The sequence below is a fragment of the Mobula hypostoma genome, chromosome 4 (genome assembly GCF_963921235.1).
Source record: "Mobula hypostoma chromosome 4, sMobHyp1.1, whole genome shotgun sequence".
Taxonomy (NCBI): domain Eukaryota; kingdom Metazoa; phylum Chordata; class Chondrichthyes; order Myliobatiformes; family Myliobatidae; genus Mobula; species Mobula hypostoma.
Window position 1 is genome coordinate 150562647 of NC_086100.1, and position 21304 is coordinate 150583950.

The 21304-nt window shown below is 41.4% G+C and overlaps 1 long non-coding RNA gene across 1 annotated transcript in view; it reads right to left on the minus strand.

Moving 5' to 3' along the window:
* LOC134344946 (uncharacterized) overlaps positions 1–13227 on the minus strand; it is a 125042-nt gene extending 111815 nt beyond the window's left edge. Inside the window, exon 1 of the long non-coding RNA XR_010017571.1 lies at positions 13180–13227. This is a non-coding gene — a long non-coding RNA (uncharacterized LOC134344946). The remainder of the gene's footprint in view (positions 1–13179) is intronic.
* Between the last annotated feature and the right edge of the window lie 8077 nt (positions 13228–21304).

A 21304-nucleotide genomic window follows, 5' to 3' on the forward strand; every position in this document is an offset into this window, starting at 1 on the left:
AAAACTTCGCATCTTCAGAGTATGCTTCCTTATTTCAGAAACTATTGCTGAGAATTGTAAATACATTTGAGCAATACAATTAGTAAAATATGTTTGTCTTCACAGTTGAGATAAATGTAATGCACTTAAATAGCACCAATCGACTTAAATTGACATGGGGAGCCTCTGGCTAGATTTATGGATGCATCTGCTGCTATCTATGATAGGCCAGGTCTAGAACTTCGTGGCCCCTCAACACACTGATAGATTCTGTTGTTATACACTGTTTACCTAATGCAGAGATCAAAAGAAAATTTTATCAGAATCTGTAAACCTTCAGATCACTCCAGCCAGATTCCTGACAAATGCTCAAGCTTCAATCCTAAAATGAACAAAGAACAAGAAGAGCAGAAAATAAATCCCCTGCAAGGGTATTATAATTGTGAGATTACGCAAGAGGAAATTACTGGATGGGCACCCGTGGATGCTTTGAAGGTGCAGTGGCAGAGCCTGGGGTGTGTGGCGTCTGTTGATTGTCGGTCTGTCCAGCTTTGCAGGCCTTTGGGTCACAAACCCATTAAGACCGCAACTTAACAACCTCAAGTTGAAACAGCATCCCCTTGTCTTTTTAAGGATGTAATTACTTTTTTTGGAAGGAGGAAAGCAGATTTTCTTATGCGTATTTTATATACATGATCTGCTTCAACCTGCCTAGATCTAAACTATTAATGAATTAATGTTTTAGAGGTTCCATATGGCAACTGGCACCAGACAAAAGGAAGTTGGAAAAGGAGGCTAATTAATTAGGATGCATTCCTGCGAATGTTCACACTGTGTTATTAGTGTTGATAATGTTGTGCTGGGTGTTTCTTGTTATGGTATTTCAGAAAAATATTACAGAATATTATTGTTTCCAGTTTGTGAATTAAGAGAGAGGTAATACTTTGACAAACATTCAGTCGATATATGGTGAAAATGATATTGGCAGGCTGCATCACAGCCTGGTACGGAAACACTGATATCCTTGATCAGAAAATCCTACAAAAAGCAGTGTATACAGCTCAGTCTATCACGGGTACAGCCCTCCCCACCATTGAGCACACCTACACAGAGCACTGGCACGGGAAAGCAGCATCCATCATCAGGGACTCCCACCACACAGATCATGCTCTCTTCTTTTTGCTGCCATAAGGAAGAAGGTACATGAGCCTCAGGATTCACACCATCAGGTTCAGGAACAGTTATTAACCCTCATTTATCAGGCTCTTGAACCAGTAGTGGGGTAACTTCCCATTCAACTACACTTGCCCCATCACTGAACTGTAACTACAAACTATGGACTCACTTTCAAGGACTCTTCATCTCATGTTCTTGTTATTTATTGCTTATTAATTTATTTTACCCCTTTTGTATTTGCACATTTTGTGGTCTTTTGCACATTGGCTGTTTATACACCCTGCTGGGTGCGGTCTATTATGGTCTTGAATTTACTGAGTATTCCCACAAGAAAACTAATCTCAGGGTGGTATATGGTGACATATATGTACTTTGATAATAAATTTACTTTGAACTTTGAGATAGGCATCAAGTGATTCAAATGCCATGCTTTAAAAGAATTGATTGAAGTAGGAAGTTCAAATAGGTGGTTGTGCTTTTTTTAAAAAAATGGCCCAGCTTCATTGCAAGCAAGCACCACATTCCATTCAAATGTTTAAATTCAGATTCATATTCATTTATTTATTACAGGTACATTGAAACACAGTGAAATGTGTTGTTTGCATTAACCATCAATATAAGCCAGGAATGTGCTGGGGACAGCCCACAAGTGGGGCCACACATTCCAGCACCAACATAGCATGCCCACAGTGTTCAGCAGAACCAAACAAACAACAACAATAACACAACAACAGCAACATTACAACAGCAAAACAAGCCCCTTTCCTCCTTCCCACCCACTCGCAGAGACAGACCTCTAAAACCCAGGACAGGATTCATGGACTTTGGCCTCAGGCTTCCCCAGTGGTCTTGCAGACATCAGGCCTCCAATTTTAGGACATGTAGGCCCAGGGCTTCAAACATCAGGCCTCAACTTACGAACTTGCCAACTTTGGTCTTTAGCCTTTGGGTTAGAGTTTAACCTTCAGCACCAACTCCAGGATTTGCCGATCATTGGACCCTGATCTCAGGCCTCGAACTTTGGACTCACAAGGACCTGAGAGGTCACCAACTCTGCATGGACCTCTGATATCAGGACCCACTGACCTGGGGAAAATCAACATCCTGAGGACTCAACCATTCACTGCCTCCTACCAATCAGCCAATGATCTAACTACGTTAGTAACTTCCCTGTAATACCATGGGTTCTTAACTTCATAAGCAAATACCAAAGATGCAGAAGGACTTAGACAGATTAGGAGAATGGGAAAGAAAGTGGCAGATGAAATACAATATTGGAAAATGCATGGTCATGCACTTTTGTGGTAGAAATAAATGTGCGGACTATTTTCTAAATGGGTAGGAAATCCAAAAATCTGAGATCCAAGGGACTTGGGAGTTCATGTGCAGAACACCTTAAAAGTTAAGTTGCAGGTCAAGTCGGTGATGAGGAAGGCAAATGCCACGTTAGCATTCATTTCAAGAGGTCTAGAATACAAGAGCAAGGATGTGACACTGAGGCCTTATAAGGCACTGGTGAGGCCTCACCTTGAGTATTGTGAACAGTTTTGGGCCCCTCATCTTAGAAAAGATGTGCTGACATTGGAGACGGTCCAGAGGAGTTTCACAACAATGATTCCAGGAATGAAAGGGTTATCAAACGAGAAACGTTTGATGGCTCTGGATCTGTACTTGCTGGAATTCAGAAGGATGGGGAGGGTGGGGGATCTCATTAAAACCTTTCAAATGTTGAAAAGCCTAGACAGAGTAAATGTGGAAAAGATGTTTCCCATGGTGGGAGAGTCTAGGTCAAGAGGGCACAGCCTCAGGAAAGATGGCACCCTTTAAAAGCAGAGATGCAGAGAAATTTCTGTAGCCAGAGGGTGGTGAATTTGTGGAATTTGTTGCCACAGTCAGCTGTGGAGGCCAGGTCATTGGGTGTATTTAAGGCAGAGCTTGATAGGTTCTTGATTGGACACAGCAGCAAAGGTTACGGGGAGAAGGCCGGGAACTGGGGTTGAGGAGGAGAAGAAAAAAAAGATTGTTCATGATTAAATGGTGGAGCAGAGTGAATGGGCCAGATGGCCTAATTCTGTTCCTATGTCTTAGGGTCTAGACGAGCCACCAAACCATTCACAGGTGCTCTCTGCAGAATTTGCACCCCACATCCATTCCAATGTTACTCTACGCGTCCCGTTGTGGTGCAGCATTGAAGAAACAATATACAGCATTTAGTTGTGTGCAATAGGATCACTGCTCAACAGTGGCTACAAGTTTTAGAAACACAGGAGACTGCAGATTCTAGAATCTGGAGCAAAAGCAGACCAATGGGTCTGCTGGATGTGTAGGCCAGTGGAGTGAAAGATAAGGGCAAAGGGACCTCTATCCCGGTTCTGACTTGGGTGGGTGGTGCGGGGGGGGGGTGTGGTTAGTGAGGGCAGAGGTACCTGTTCCTGAAGCCTTCCACTCCAAGACATTTGAGATGTTCTTTTCCAGGAAACGCAGCTCCCCATCCCCACATCATTCTTTAACATTTCCACCAGCTACATGATAAGCCCACCACCAGCTATGTTTTCCAACACTTTTTTGCTTTTGGCAGGGATCACTCTCTCCATGACTGCCTGGCTCACTCATCCCTCCTCAGCAATCCATCCATTCCCAGGCACTTTACCCTACAACCACAGGTGTAACACTTGTCCCTACACCTCCTCCCTCCCCGCCATCTAGTGACCTAAACAGCCCTTCCAAGTGAGGCAGAGATCGACATGCATCGCCACTAAACTTGTCTATTGCTCTCGGTACTTTACATCCATGACACCAAGTGCAGACTAGGTACCCGCTTTACTGAGCACCTCACTCCTTCCGACAGGCCTTCGTGTCTGGTTGCCAGCCATTTTAATTTCTTTTCCCATTCCCACACTGAGCCATCTTGTCCTTGGATTCCTCCAGTGGCCGGGTGAGGCCAAAATTAGAACTAGAGGAATGGCGCCTCAGTATTCTACCTGGGTACTCCACTACCTGACAGGATGAACATTGAATTCTACATATACAGGTCATCGCTCCCCGCCTTGGTCTTTTCTTTCTCCTGTGGTCTACCCAGTTCCTCCAACAACCACCCTCTGGCCCCCACCCCCATCACCCAGTTTCCCCTCCTCCACCTACTCCATCTGACATCTTCTCCTAGGTTCCCTCCCCTAATTATTGCTATCTGCTCAACCCAATCGCTTTATTTAGCTCCAAGTTCCACGTTCTTTTCCTATCAGATTTCATAGCCACCTATCTCCTCTCTGCCTCTAACTATTTCTAACCATCTCTCCTCCATCTGCCAATCATCCCTCCTCACCTCAATTCACCTATCACTTGATCGCTCTTGCCCCATCCATTCCCCTCACATCCTTAAACTGGCCATCTCCTCTATATCTTTCAGATAAGGGTGTCAACCCGAAATGTCAACTATCCATTTCCTTCCACAGAAGTTTCCTGACCTGCTGAGCTCTTCCAGCAGTTTAGTTATTTGCTACATTTGGTTATTTACACTATTTCTTATAATAAATACAACACAGATAAAAAGTATTCAATTGTACAGAACTGCTTTTCACTGAATAGTGAAGTACTAGTCTTGCAACATATCAGTGACCCAGGCTGTTGCACCAAGTTAGGTAGCGAATGCTTCTTAAATTAATCTTTATTATGCTCCTTTGTTGTGTGAAGCAATATAAACACTGAACACATTATGATCGCATTTACAATTGTACTTCAAAGGCCTTCCCCTTACATCAAAGGGAAAAAAATTCTTTCAAAAATAATTCTAAATAAATGTTTTGGATTGATAATGACTGCTGTAGCCTCATTATATACCATGCATAGAAACATAATGCACTAAGTATTTGAGTCCCGGGCTACAAAGATAATGGAGAGAAACCACAGGCCTAAAGTTGCTGCACACATTAATGAAATAATTGGGTTGGAACAAGTAGTAGCTAGTCATGCAAATGAAGAAATTCAGTTACTGCAGAATTCGTTTAAAACACCATGGGAAAATTTGGGTGGCGAGGAGGAGATACATCTCTACCAAAGGTGGTGTAGGGTGCTCATTCCCTCCTCTAGCCTGCAGGTCACCCTTGAACAAGGTGTAGCACCCATTTAGCACCACCCCCACCCAATCAGGGTAACCTGAAGTCATGGAAGCAGGTAGTGGATGGTCATATGAGCAGCTGGTGTATATCACAAGTCCTGGTTATGCGACCGCTGACACCAGACAATCTCTGAAGAGTATTGATAATGGCTAAGGTCATGTGTCTTGTAAAGACAATGCCCAGAAGAAGGTAATGCCAAACCACTTCTGTAGAAAAATTAGTCAAGAACAGTCATGGTCATGGAGACCATGATTGCCCATGTCATATAACGCAGCACAAAATAATGACGATTGGAAACATGGGTTGGTTTGCAGCATTACAAAACCTTCTACCTCAATTTCAGCTTTGCAAGGAACTGTTAAATTGCTACATAACATGAAAAAATCTATTATGTTAGCTACAAAATCTGAAAAAGGGATAATTGCAATTAGTGAGTCTTGGTTGCAGGAGGGGCAGGACTGGCAGCTTAATGTTCCAGGGTTCTGTTGTTTCAGACGTGATAGAGGGGGAAGGATGAAAGGGAGAGGAGTGGCATTACTAGTCAGGGAAAATATCACAGCTGTGTGTAGACAGGACAGCCCAGAGAGCTTGTCTGCAGAGGCCATATGAGTGGAGCTGAGGAACGGGAAAGGTGTGACCACACTAATAGGGTTGTATTTTAGACTGCCCAATAGCCAGAGAGAATTGGAGGAGCAAATCTGTAGAGAGATAGCAGACCGATGTAAGAAACAGAAAGTTGTAATAGTAGGGGATTTTAACTTTCCACGTTTTGACTGGGACTCCCGTGCTGTGAAAGGGATAGATGACTTGGACTTTGTCAAATGTGTTCAGGAAAGTTTTCTAAATCAATATATAGAGGTACCTACAAGAGAGGATGCAATACTTGGTCTCCTATTTAGGAACGAGACAGGTCAGGTGAAGAAGTATGTGCAGGCGAACATTTTGGGTCCAGTGACAATAATATCATTAGTTTCAAGTTAATTATGGATAAAGATAGGTCTGGTCCTTGAGTTGAGGTTCTAAATTGGAGAAGAGCCAATTTTGTGGAAATGAGAAAGGATCTAGGAAGAGTGATTGGGATAAGTTGTTTTCTGACAAGGATATGTTCAGTAAGTGGAAGGCCTTCAAAGGCGAAATTTTGAGAGTGCAGAGTTTGCATGTTCCTGCCAGGATTAAAGGCAAAGTTAACAGGCATAGGGAACCTTGGTTTTCAAGGGATATTGGCGATCTGGTTAAGAAAAAGGGAGAGGTGTATGGCAGGCATAGGAAACAAAGAACAAATTAGGTACTTGAAGAGTATGGAAAATGTAAGAAAATACTGAAGAAGGAAATCAGGAAGGCAAAAAGAAGACATGAGGTTGCTTTGGCAGATAAAGCGAAGGTAAACCCACAAGTATATTAAGAGTAAAAGGATAATAAGGGACAAAATTGGTCCACTAGAAGATTAGAGCGGTCGTCTATGTGTGGAGCCTCATGAGGTGGGGGAGATCTTAAACAGTTTTTTTGCATCAGTATTTACTCAGGGACTGGCATAGCGTATATGGAAGGAAGGGAAACAAGCAGTAGTGTCATGGAACATATAAAGAGGAGGAGGTGCTTGCTGCCTTACAGCGAATAAAGGTAGATAAATCCCCCGGGCCTGACATGATATTTCCTCGGACCTTGAGAGAGACTAGTGTAGAAATTGCAGGGGCCCTGGCAGAAATATTTAAAATATCTTAGCCACAGCTGTGGTTCCAGATGATCGGAGGGTAGCTCATGTTGTTCTGTTGTTTAAAAAAGGCTCCAAAAGTAAACAAGGTAATTACAGGCCGGTGAGCCTGACATCAGTAGTAGGTAAATTATTGGAAGGTGTTCTGAGAGATCAGATATACAAGTATTTGGACAGCCAAGGGCTGATTAAGGATAGTCAGCATGGCTTTGTGTGTGGTAGATCGTGTTTAACGAACCTTGTAGACTTTTTCGAGGAAGTTACCAAAAAAGTAGATGAAGGAAGGGCTGTGGATGTTATCTATGTGGACTTTAGTAAGGCCTTTGATAAGGTCCCACATGGGAGGTTAGTTCAGAAGGTTCAGACACTAGGTATCCATGGAGAGGTTGTAAACTGGGTTTGAAATTGGCTGTGTGGGAGAAGACAGAGAGTGGTAGTGGATGATTGCTTATCAGACTGGAGGCCTGTGACTAGTGGTGTGCCTCAGAGACCTGTGCTGGGACCATTGTTGTTTGTTGTCTATATCAATGATCTAGATGATAATGTAGTAAATTGGATCAGCAAGTTTGCTGATGACACTAAGATTGGAAGCATTGTGGACAGCGAGGAAGGCTTTCAAAGCTTGCAGAGGGATCTGGACCAACAGGAAAAATGGGCCAGAAAATGGCAGATGGAATTTAATGCAAACAAGTGTGAGGTGTTGCATTTTAGAAGGACAAATTAAGGTAGGACATACACAGTAAATGGTAGGGCACTGAGAAATGCGGAGGAACAAAGGGATCTGGGAGTTCAGATACATAATTCCCTGAAAGTGGCGTCACAGGTAGACAGGGTTGTAAAGAAGGCATTTGGCATCCTAGCATTCATAAATCAAAGTATTGAGTATAGGAGTTGGGATGTTATGGTGAGGTTGTATAAGACATTGGTGAGACCAAATTTGGAGTATTGTGTGCAGTTCTTGTCACCTAACTATAGGAAGGATATCAGTAAGATTGAAAGAGTACAGAGAAGATTTACTAGGATGTTGCTGGGTCTTCAGGAGTTGAGTTACAGGTTAGGACCTTATTCCTTGGAGCGTAGAAGAATGAGGGGGGATTTGATAGAGGTTTACAAAATTATGAGGGGTATAGATAGAGTAATTGCAAGTAGGCTCTTTCCACTTAGATTAGGAGAGATAAATTCAAGAGGACATGGCTTTAGGGTGAAAGGGGAAAGGTTTAGGAGGAACATTAGGGGGAAGCTTCTTCACTCAGAGAGTGGTGGGAGTGTGGAACGAGCTGCCATCTGACATGGTAAATGCAGGCTCACTCTTAAGTTTTAAGAATAAATTTGATAGATACATGGATAGGAGAAGTCTGGAGGGTTATGGACTGGGTGCGGGTCAATGGGACTAGCGGAATAAAGTTTCGGCACAGACTAGAAGGGCCGAGTGGTCTGTTTTCTGTGCTGTAGTGTTCTATGGTTCTATGGTTCTATGGTTCTAATTATGGCATATACAAAAGAAAACCTGCAGATGCTGGCAACACACACACAAAACTTTGGAGGAAATCAGCAGGCAAGCAGCATCAATAGAAAAGGGTACAATCGATGTTTCAGAACGAGACCCTTCAGCAGGACTGGAGAAAAAAAGATGTGGAGTGGAGTTAAAAGCTGGGGGGAGGGGAGGGAGATACACAAGTTAATAGGTGAAACTGGGCAGGGGAGGGGTGAAGTAAAGAGCTGGGAAGTAGATTGGTGGAAGAGGTACGGGGCTAGAGAAGGGGGAATCTAATAGGAGAGGACAGAAAGCCTTGGGAGAAAGAAATGGGGGGAGCTGCACCAGAGATGGGCAGGCAAGGAAGTAAGGTGAGAGAGGGAAAAGGGGATGGGAATGGTGAGATGGGGGGAGGGGGGCTGCCATTACCGTAAGTTCAAGTGGTCAATGTTCATGCCATCAGGTTAGAGGTTAACCAGATGGAATACAAGGTGTTATTCCTCCTATCTGAGCATGGCCTCATCACGACAGTAGAGGAGACCATGAATAGACATATCAGCATGAGAAGCAGAATTAAAATGGGTGGACACTGGGAGATTCCTCTTTTTTGGCAGACAGAGCGTAGGTGCCCAGTGAAGCAGTCTCCCCAATATACAGGAAGCCACACAGGGAACACCGAACACAGTAGATGACCCCAACAGACTTACAGGTAAAATGTCACCTCACCTGGAAGGACTGTTTGGGGCCCTGAATAGTAGGATGATGAGGAGGAGATGCAGGGGCAGGTGTAGCACTTGTTCCATTTGCAAGGATAAGTGCCAGGAGGGAGATCAGTGGGGAGGGATGAATGGACAAGAGAATCGTGTAGGGAGCAATCCCAGCAGAAAGCAGAAAGTGGGGGGAGGGGGGAGGAGGGAAATATGTGCTTGGTAGTGGGATCCTGTTGGAGATGCCGAAGTTACAAGGAAGTATGTGCTGGATGTAGAGGCTGATGGGTTGATAGGTGAAGACAAGAAAAACCCTATCCTTGTTAGGGTGGTGGGAGGATGGGGTGAGAGCAGACATGCATTAAATGGGAGAGATGCGGTTGAGAGCAGCGATGATGAAGAAGCCACGTTCTTTTAAGGAGGATACCTCCTTCATTCTGGAATGTAAAGCCTTATCCTGAGAGCAGATGTAGCAGAAATGGAGAAATTGAGTGAAAGGGATGGCATTTTGGAAGTAACAGGGTGGGAAGTAGTTCAGGTAACTGTGAGAGTCCATGGCTTTATAATATCAGTAGATAAGCTGTCTCCAGAGAGAGAGAGAGAGATTGAGAAAGAGGAGAGAGGTGTCAGAAAAGGGCCAGGTAAATTTGAGGGCAGATGAAATTGGAGGGAAAGTGGGTGAAGTCGATGAGATCTGCATAGGTACAGCAAGCAGCACCAATGCAGTTGTCGATGTAGTGTAGGAAAAGTGGGGGACGGCAACCAGTGTAGGCTTGAAATATAGACTGTTCTACGTAGCCAACAAAAAGGCAGGAATAGCCCATGGCTACACCTTTTCTTTGAAGGAAGTGGTAGGAGCCAAAAGAGAAATTATTAAGAGTGAGGACAAGTTCCGCTACCTCTGGTGCTCCTCCCCACTTTTCTTCCTTCCAGGGCCTTCTGTCCTCTCCTATTAGATTCCCCCCTTCTCCAGTCCTGTATCTCTTTCACCAATCAACTTCTCAGCTCTTTACCTCACCCCTCTCCCTCCTGGTTTCAACTATCACCCCGAGTTTCTCCCTCCCCTCTCCCCACCTTTTAACTCTACTCCTCATCTTTTCTCCCCTGGCCTGCTGAAAGGTCATGGCCTGAAATGTGGGCTGTACTCCTTTCAATAGATGCCGCCTGGCCTGAGTTCCTTCAGTATTTTGTCTGCGTTTCTGCTTCTGCTTGGTACTGCGCAAGCACTGCTGGATGGCTGTTATAACGCACAGTCAGTGTGAACAGCATGGGAGTTAAATTGTAAAGTAAGCTTTTTTTGACTAGGTTCCCTAAATCGATTTAATTCAGTCTATCTTTAAAAATATTAATGTCAGAAATACTGCACAGGTCTGGCGGCAGAAGATTCCACTCTCTTGTTGATCTTGGGTAGAGGGAGTACTGGTAGCAAATCTTACTGAATGAAGGAGTTTCCAATATGTGAGGTCCAGTTTGCTGTCGAGTTGAACTGACCCTGTGACAAATTTGGGTGTTTGATGGAGTGATGTTGTGAACTTCTTTGAAAATGAAAATTAACCGTAGTTTAATACTTTGGTTTTCAAGTGGTTCCCATTGAAGGTTAGAGAACATGTTCGTGACATTGGATTTCTTGCTGTAATCGTTTAACACAAAACAAGCAGCACGATGTTGGATTTTTTCGATGGACTTCTTATTGTTAGCTTGGTGGGGATCCCATATGGCTGTGCAATACTCAAGTTTTGGATGGACAAGTGTCTTATATGTCATGTCCTTGATGGGTTTACTACAGGAGTGGAGGTTTCTTCTCAGGATACCCAGCATTTTATTTGCTGTGGCTGTAATCTGATTGATATGGCATGCCCAGTTAAGATCCTTGCTAATTTCAACACCAAGATATGGATGGTGGGTGACTGTTTCAAGAATCTGTCCCTTCATGTTATATGTCGTGTTGATTGGTTTAACTTTGTGACTGACATGCATAGCATAACATTTAGATGAGTTGAAGGACATTTGCCATTGAGACGCCCATTGACATAATGAATCAATATCGTTTTGCAGCAGCTGAGCATATTGATCATTTTTTAGATTATGCAGTCACCTGAAAAAAGTCTGACTTTGGACTTGACTATATTTGGCAACGACTGATGTAAATGAGAAAAAGTAAGGGTCCCAACACAGTCCCCTGGGGCACTCCAGATGTTACTGGAGATTCAGGGGTCTCTGCCCCCTCAAGAAGCACACGTTGCTGTCTGTTGGTAAGGAACATGTTTAACCAATGTAGAAGGCTGTTGTTAATATCCACATGTTCAAGCTTACACAGCAATCTCTGGTGAGGGACCGTGTCAAGTGCCTTACTGAAGTCGAGTATGATCAAGTCTGCTTGGCTTCTATCGTCAAGGATCTTTGCTAAGTCATTGATCAACCCTGCAAGTTGCGTGTCACAAGATCTGCCCTGACAGAATGCATGTTAATGGTGAGTAAGGACATTGTGTCTGTCTAGATGGTCCATAATGTGACGGTGAATAATATGTTCAAGAATTTTACAAGGGATGGAAGTGAGTGAAACCAGTCTGTAATTTCCCGGGTTTGTACACTCGCTCTTCTTATAAATTGGAATGACATTCACTGTCAACCAATCGCCTGGTAATGTCCCAGTATCAATAGACTTCTGGAATATCTTTGCAAAACAGCAGCTAGACTGGAAGCACAAATCTTTAGAATCATAACTGGTATTTGATCAGGTCCTGGTACTTTCTTAGGCTGTAATTCCTCGAGAAGCTTCTTAATGCCTGTTAGTTATAAAGAGATCTGGCAAGTCTGGGGTATTGCCGGAGTCTAAAGTAGGGAGTTCATTCAAATTTTCCCTTGTAAACACAGAGCAAAACTGCTGGTTAAGTGCCTGTGCTTTCTCTGCAGCAAGAGATACCAATGCGGCCCCCAGATGACGGAGAACAAATTCCAAAAACTTCTTGCCTTATAGATTTAATAAAGCTCCAGAAGGGTTTGGTGCTGTCACTCTTTAAACTCTCACTTATTACCTCATTAACATATTGATGGTGAGCTTTCCTGGTGTTTCTATCAATAAGTCGGCGCAAGGATTTGAACTTTTGCCAGTGTTTACTATGACCGGATTTCCTAGCTTTATTATAGAGTCTTTGCTTTCTATGTATCGCACGCTGGGTGGACTGGTTTACCTATGATAAGTTGAACCTGGAAGAGCTCATTTTAGAGGGGACATACTTGTCAATTGCTGCTTGAAGGACCTCTTGGAAGTTAGACCAGAGAGTACTAATACTGACCAATGCTAAATTTTCCTTATTTAGTGACTGGTCGAAATCACTAACAAGTTTTGCAATTCCACTAACATCTGTGTAGCCTGGGGAAAAGTACATACTCAGGACAACAAATACTTTTTCAGGTTTTAATTCCTTTATCTGTTTTAGATGTTTAAGTGCCAGAAGAGGGTCGCGAAACAGAATGAACAAATTTACAACCGGTTCTTGCCATTACAATCTCAGTTTAACTTTCGATCCACATTCTTGTGTATGGACAGAATTGTGTATGCAGTATAAAAATACCAGAACTAATACGGTAGTGGCAATTCTGAGGGAACACAATACAAGCAACATTAGAATCCCACCTACCCTGCATCTTATACATAACAGCGAAAAATGTAAGTGAATACATCTCATCTAAGATGCACACATGTGCTGAACTTCCAAACAGAGACTAAACGTTCACGTTACGCGATTGCATGCACAATCGGTCCTGATACAATAAAGTTAGACAAAAGGTACACTTTGGCACAACTTTTACAAGGTATTGCCTGGTAGTTAAATTACAGGAAGACTGACCTACTTGGATGGTGAGGAACTTTGTATAAGCCACACTACCCAGCGTCAATTTCTTCACTCGTGGAAATCTAGAGCATCCACATGTAAAACATTTCAAATTACCGATATTCTTGATCCGCCAACAAGCATAAACGAATTCACATGGATATTGCCAATTAATGCTCACCTTTCTTCACCATGCCCAGACTCGGGGAGGAAATCAATTCCAACGCCCCAACAGCATCTTCAACAGAAAACAAAATGGCCTCCCCACTGTCCCACGTGTGCGTAATGACATCACCATCTCCCTTAAAGACACAGACAACTATTCTAGCATTACCCGGATGGCTGCCTAAGTACACTTTTAATGATACTGAATAAGATCCGATGGTCATCTGATTACATCTGCTTTCCTATACAGAAATATTTTCCTTTTGGGGGGTTTAATTAATTTCACAGTAAGCTTTGCATTCACAACAACAACATCATGGTCATTAATCCCTGCAGTGACATGGTGATTCACAACTAAAGCTGGATTTGACACAAAACGTAAGTTCAGTATGTTACTTTCTCTAGTTGGATGTCAAACAATTTGTGTCAAATTAAAATCAGCTACAATATCAAGCATTAGTTTACGGACTGCTACATAGCTGCCCCCTTGACAGACAATACTGCTGTCCCAATCCACACTATATATAGGCAGCTGTTAGTCTCATGAGACCATGGATTTGCGCCTTGGAAGGTTTCCAGGGCGCAGGCCTGGGCAAGGTTATATGGAAGACCGACAGTTGCAAGTCTCCCCTCTCCATGCCACCGATGTTGTCCAAGGGAAGGGTATTAGGACCCATACAGCTTGGCACCGGTGTCGTTGCAGAGCAATGTGTGGTTAAGTGCCTTGCTCAAGGACACAACATGCTGCCTCAGCCAAGGCTCGAACTAGCGACCTTCAGATCACTAACCAAACACCTTAACCACTTGGCCATGAGCCAACACAATCCACACTAGGCAAGTTAAAATCTCCAATAAGCCAAATAGATGCTGATTGAGGGATTTTTGAAAGAGACAAATCCAGTTCCTTTAAATAATCAACATCAGATGATGGAGGACGATAAAATGCTCCAACATACACCGGTTTTAGACCTTTAACATGAATACTAATCCACTTTATTTCACAATTTGAATCTAGGGTATTTTCTTCTGTAACTATGTGAGTATTTTTCACTGCAATAAACACTCCACCATGGGTGCTAGATTTCCTGTCTTTCCTAAAAACCTGGAAGTAGAGGGGAAAGATTTCTCCCGAAACAATATCGTTGTTGAGCCATGGCTCAGTACCAACTATTATGTCAGGGTTTTCATCATCAATCAAGGCTTGAAAATTAGCTTTCTTTGCTCTTAAGCTCTGACAATTCATGTTTATAATTTTTAAAGTCTTAAACTTCTTGCCGGTTGCACGTCTTTGTAGATCTACGACTCTTCCCTTTAATTTTAAAGTATGGTGTAGATGCCTTAGTAGGGGATCCAATATCTGGGGGGACATTTAAGTCCAACTCTGACTCTGAGGGATCCCAGGACTGAGATGCAAGTAAATTGAATCTATTATAAGTTTCAATATTATCAACAGTGAAGAGGGAAGAATCGAAGTTGGCAAGACCACAGTTACAACAGGTGTTGTTTAAATATACCATATATTCTGGCTATTTTTGAGTCTGAATTTGGCATAATTCATACAACATTTATAGTGGGAGAGCCCATGCTTGAATTGACATGAGTTTTAGTGAAATTACCATGTTTTGTTTTGTGGAACTTTTGCATATATCTCAAATTAGGTGTCAATACCCATAAATGGCACATGTCACATATTGGTCACATCGTGAGCAGGACTAGATTGGGCTCATTATAACCAAATTGAGATGGTTGGGAATAAATTATATTCTAATGTGTGAAATGTTGTTAACAGTCCAGTGCTGGCAATTCACCTCCAGTCTGCTTACTGAATCTGGGCTCGGAAACGGGCCTAGACTAATTGCTACATCAATGTGATTTAACGTTGGAATTGATAACTCCCTCCTTGCAACCTTTAATGTGTGAAATAATGATTGGCTGTAAGGTGTCATAAAAGACCTAAAATTAGTCATCATTTAAAACATGACCAGATTGAAATAGCAGCAAAACTGAACAACCTTGGACCAGATGCTCCTGGAATCATGACCAATACTGCATTCTTCACTGAATCCACCAAAAACAACCAATTACTCAAATTATTTCTATACTTGGATCTTGATATGGATTGTGTTTCTCCAGATTTTGAAGACTTTCTGAGGGACAGGTCAACATTGACTTCTGTGGTGCAATTTATTTAGTAGTTTAAGTGCAAATCTGCATCCAAATTTGCTTGTTGACAGCTTTTCCGTGTTTTGTGAGGTTTACACTGCTCATTAGGGAAAGCCAGAATGGGCCATGAAAAGTCTTTGGCAAGTAGGATTAAAGACATTCTTTACACACATAAAGAGTAAGAGGATACCTAGGGAGGGGGTATAACCACTCAAACATAAAGGGGGGGGCGGGGTCATTTGCTTGGATGCGGAGGATGTGAGTGAGGTCTTGAATGAATAGTTCACATCAGTATTTACAAAGGAGAAGGACGCAGACAATGGAGAGATCAGTGCCACGCATATTGATATGCTCCTAATATCTCTTAAAGAGCATTAAGGTGGATATTGATATGCTCCTAACATCTCTTAAAGAGCACTAAGGTGGATATTAATATGCTCCTAATATCCCTTAAAGAGCATTAAGGTGGATAAGTCTCCAGGGCCTGATGGAATATACCTCAGGTTATTTAAAGAGGTAAAGGAAGAGATTGCTGGGGCCTTGTACAATATCTTTGAGAGGTCCTGGAGGAATGGCAAGTACCTAATGTTGCTCCATTATTCAAGAAGACAACCAGGGATAATCCTGGAACTATAGAGCAGCGAGTCTTACGTCAGTGTTAGGGAAGTTATTGGACAGCATTCTTAGGTATAGGATTTATAAGCATTTGAACAACCACAGCCTAATCAAGGAAAACCAGCATGGCTTTGTACAGGACAAGATATCTTACAAACCTAATTGAATCTTTAACAAGGGGACAAGGATGACTGATGAAGGTAGAGTTGTTGATGTTGTCTGCATGGAATTTAGAGAGGCATTTGAGAAAGTCCCTCATGGAAGGCTCATCCCAAAGATTAAGGTGCATGAGATCCATGGTGAATTGTCCATTTGGATTCTGAACTGGCTTGCTCATAGAAGACAGAGGTCTGTGATCAGTGGAGTTCCACAGGGATCTGTACTAGGAACTCTGCTGTTTGTGATGTACATAAATGACTTGGATGATAATGTCTTTGGGTGGATTACTAAGTTTGTTGATGATACAAAGATTGGTGGTGCTGTGGATAGCATAGAGGACTGGGCAAAGAATATAGTGGGATATAGATCAGTTGTAGATATGAGCGGAGAAATGGCAGATGGAGTTTAACCTAGTCCAATGTGAAGTGTTGACCTTGGAAGGTCAAATGTAAAGAGACAGTACACTACTAAGTTTAAGATCATTAATAGTGTTGAGCAGAGGGACCTTGGGTTGACAGAGCACTAAGTCAGCATATGGAACACTTGCCTTTTTTAGTCAAGGCATTGTGTTCAAAAGTCAGGAAGTTATGTTGCAGCTTTATAAAGCTTTTGTTAGGCTGCATCTAGAGTACAGTACTGTAAACAGTCTGATCACCCCATTATTGGAAGGATGTTGCAGCTTTGGAGAGGGTGCAGAAGAGGTTTACCAGGATGCCGCCTGGTTTAGTGGGCATGTGCTATCAGGAGTGGGTGAGGAGATATCTGGTGGAGGTTTGCAAGATTATGGTCTTATGGTCAAAGGTTATGAGAAGAATAGACAGTAGTAAGGCAGTATTATTTTCCCAGGGTTGAAATATCTAATACCAGAGGGTAAAGTGAAATGGGGACACATCTTTTTCCCTTATTATGGAGAGAGAGAGAGCCTGTAGTGTATCAAATTACCAGGTGAACGAGTATTTGTTGTACTGCAAGTCTATGCCTTTATTGATGTTTTACTGCACACTTGAGTGCTCAGTGGAGGGCACCGATTTTTTTTTTGCTTGTGTGGTGGGGGGGGGTTGTTGCCTTGCTGCTGCTTATGCATGGGAGGGGGGTGCTGGGGGGGCGTTTGGGGTTCTAACATTTAACTGTCATTCATTCCTTCGGGCATTGTGGATGTTTGCGAAGAAAAAGAGTTTCAGGATGTATATAGTATACATTTCTGACATTAAATGTACCTATTGAAACCTATTTAAGGTGAGAAGGGGTATTTTCAAAAAAGAGATATGAGGGGCAAATTCTTCTTCTATTTTACAGAGTTATCGGTTACTGGAATGAGCTGCCTGGGATAGAGGCAGATATATTAGTGCCTCTTAAGAGACAGTTAAATAGGCACATGATTGCGGAAAAACAATGGAACGGTATGGACATTGTATAAGCAGAAGAGATTAATTTAGTTGGCCATTTGATTATGAATTTAATTGGTTCAGCACAACATTGTGGGCTGAAGGACCTATTCGTGTGCTGTACTGTTCTATGTTCTGTAGTTGGATAGTGAGCAGCAAGTTCAATGAAATGAGCTACCAGGGCAAGTGGTTGACGAAGGTACAACAACAATTTACAGAAGATAGTTAGACAGGTACATGAATAGGAAAAAGTATAGAAGGATAACTGTCAAACATGGGCAAATAAGACTAGCTTGGATGGGCATTTGGTTGGTAGGAACCAGTTCAATTGAAGAGCCTTTTTTCCATGCCGTTTGACTCTATAACACTATGCCTGCCATTGTTGATCAGTTGGGAACATATATGAGTGCAAATCTAGAAGTGATAAGAAATGTGTATGAAGGATAGCAAGCATTTGATCATTTTGGTCCAAGACATAACAAGTAGAAATTTTTGGAAGATGAGTGGTGGGATTTTTATTAACTATAGCATTGTGTGAAGTAAAATCATAGTTGTTAAGAATTTGATATTGACACTGCATGAGGCAACATCTTTTGGTACTGCATACAGGTCATTAAGGGTTACTGTTATAAAGTTTGAATGTACTTTCCTCTTACTTCACCATGAACCTGAAGGACTTCCTGCACCTCTCCAATTATGGAATCTCTTTTCTCCTAATTATCCACTATGATAACCAGAGACTCACCTTACAGTCAAGCTGCTCATTCTCTTCCATGGGTCACCAATTAATCTTCCAAATTCTACAGACGGAATTCCACCAGTGGTTGCAGACAATGAGCAATTTAGAAAGTGCAAGGTAAATTTTAATTGGCACAACTAAGTGTTACCCCACACAGAATGCTCATCATAAACATGAACTAAGGCAACAGCTGATTTCCAGTGGTATCTAATTAATTTCTCTATTTGCATGCAGATCTAGTCATCTTTAATGGATTGAAAGTATTATATCTATTCTTAAAAGAACTAGATTTGAATCATGCCTCTAGATATCATCACCCTGTTTACAAAGTATGGTACTCTAGGAGTATATGGCTAACATGATTCTTAATCTGCTCTTCATAGAGGTTTCAACAAAATACGTTTAGGAGCCTAGAAGTCTTGGGAGTAATTGAGGTTTTGAATGAAACTGTAAAATGGACAAATTGGCATTTATTCTAATTTTTATTGGCTTAGAAAAGAAAAAAAACAAGCTTGATTTTTAACTGGGACTGAATTGCTATTGTTCACTTTGCAATCCAATATCGCTCTTTCCCTATTGGCAATACGGGTCCGCCAAAAATTAGTAATCAAAGAAAAGATTAAAGAAAGATAAGCTTTATTTGTAACATGTGCATCAAAGCATATAAGGAGCGGAGTCTCTTGGGGCACTAGCTGGAGTAAGTTGAATTTGGCTTCGCTCCATTCATTTTTCAGTCATTTTATCACCCTTTTACTATCTATATTAAAGTGTTTATAACACTTTTATATGCTTGAACATTGATTTTTAATCGTTGGAAATGAGTACCAGAGGGAAAAAGGCATTAGCCAAAGACAAGGAAGCCAGTAATGGAAATGGAAGGAAAGAAGGTGACTCTCAACAGCCTAAGTCTCAACTCACTTTGGAGGCTACGTCGAAGCTCCTGGATGATAAATTCGATACAAGATTTTCTAATTTAGAAGTATTGTTAAAGGAGATCGAAAGTAGACTGGGAGCACTTAAGCGAGAGTGTGAAAAACAACGGCAAACTTCCGAACTCAATGAAGCTGGTAAACAGAGAGACCACAAGCTAGATTTGTTGGAAAAGAAATTAACTTTGACCAGTCAAACACTGGAACAATATAAAGTGAAGGTTATCGACCTGAAAAATCGCAGTCATTGACAGAATTTGCAAATAATAGGACTCCGTGAAGACGTTGAGAGTGGTGACCTAAATTTTTTTCTCAATTTTTAAAGGACGTGTTCGACTCTGAAGTTTTTTCTATTTCCCCTATAATTGATCACACCCACCGGGCCTTAAGAACAAAACCCTCTAAAGAACTGAAACCTCTACATGTAATACTCCAATTCCACTATGTACATAGCAAGGAGCATTTAGTTTGAATTGCCCGTTGGAAAGGGGTTATTGAATATCGAGACCTCAAGTTTCATTTGGTCAAAGATTACAATCCTGAGGTAATGCAAGAAAGATCATTTTTTAAACTGGTGATGTCTGAGCTCTATCAAAGAATGTTCCAACCAGTTCTGCTATTTCCAGCTCACCTAAGGGTTGTTCTACCTGATAATTCACATAAATGGTTTAAATCCATGGATGAAGCTCATCAATTCCTTGACGATCAACGTTCGATCTTCTAATAAATTTACTGCTTTTTCATGTCTGTATTCATTTGGTTTATAAATTAATAACCAGTTAATAGATTTGGACTTTTAAAGTTTGAAGAATTTTGCCCTTGGTTTGATAATGCACGTACTTTGTTTTGGAGTATGGATATTTATCATGATTTTTATGTGAAAGTTCCTTTTTTTCTCCCCTTCTTATTTTATTTTATTATTTTCAATTGTTTGTTTTTGAAAATAATTAAGAATCTGATTTGGTGATTGTTTTTTTTCTTGAAATATTAATAAAATTGTATTCTGTTTCACTTTCCAAGACCTTGCCTTTCAAAATGTTTTGCAAACAGCTGTTTTTTTTATGGCATTCTCTTCTCAATGTTTTGACCGTGGGTAGAGTTTTGAATTCTATACTATTTTGGAGACTTGCCTACAAGAGAGATGGGGGTAGAGAAGTGTCTAAATGGCTGTCTATTGACCAGTTTTTTGGCTTTTGTAGGTGGGGGTGCGGCTATTTTGAGTTTAGTTTTTTCCATCTGGGCTGATTTGAAACATATATGTCTGAATTGTCATAACTTCCGGTTCCTCTTTAAACTTTTTTCCCTCTTCCTGATTCATGAGTTTCCTATGCAGTAAGGTTAACTCTTTACACAGCATATAGTTTAATCGAGTACAATGGATAATATTATTAACTTTGTTTCATGGAACACGAATGGTTTGAATCATCCGATTAAACGGAAGAAGATTTTTTAAGTTTTTCATAGATTGAATGCTTAGATTATCTTTGACCAGGAGACTCATGTAAGGAAGGAGGATAATCAGTTTTTTTTAAGGTTTTGGAAAAAATAACAGCTTCACTGCAATTCACAGGCTAAGGTGAAAGTCGTCTACATTTTTATAGATTCCTCGATTTCATTTGTTCACTATGAAACAATTTCAGACCCGAATGGTAGATATCTGTTCATTACTGGTTTACTCTATAACCAAAAAGTTGCTATGGTTAATATCTATGCACCAAATACCGATTATCCTGAATTCTTTAAGCACTTATTTGTATCTCTTCCTAATTTAAATGACTATACGTTGATAATGGGCGGAGATTTTAACTGTTGCCTGAATCCCTCAGTGGACAGGTCTGCACCCAGTCAGGTACTTCCAAACAAATCCGCTATTTTTATTAATTCCTTTTTAGTTGATTCCAGAATTTTAGAAGTTTGGAGGTTTTTATATCCTAATGATAAAGAGTTCTCATTCTTTTTTCATGTATATCATAGTTACTCTAGAATTGATTACTTCTTTATTGACTCTCGATTAATTTCATCTATTACTGCCTGTGGGTATGATGCAATTGCCAGCTCTGAACATGTGCCCCTGAAACTATCAATCAAATTAACTGATGTAACTTTCAGTGCTAGACAACGGCAGTTCAAGTCCACTCTGCTTCAGGACTT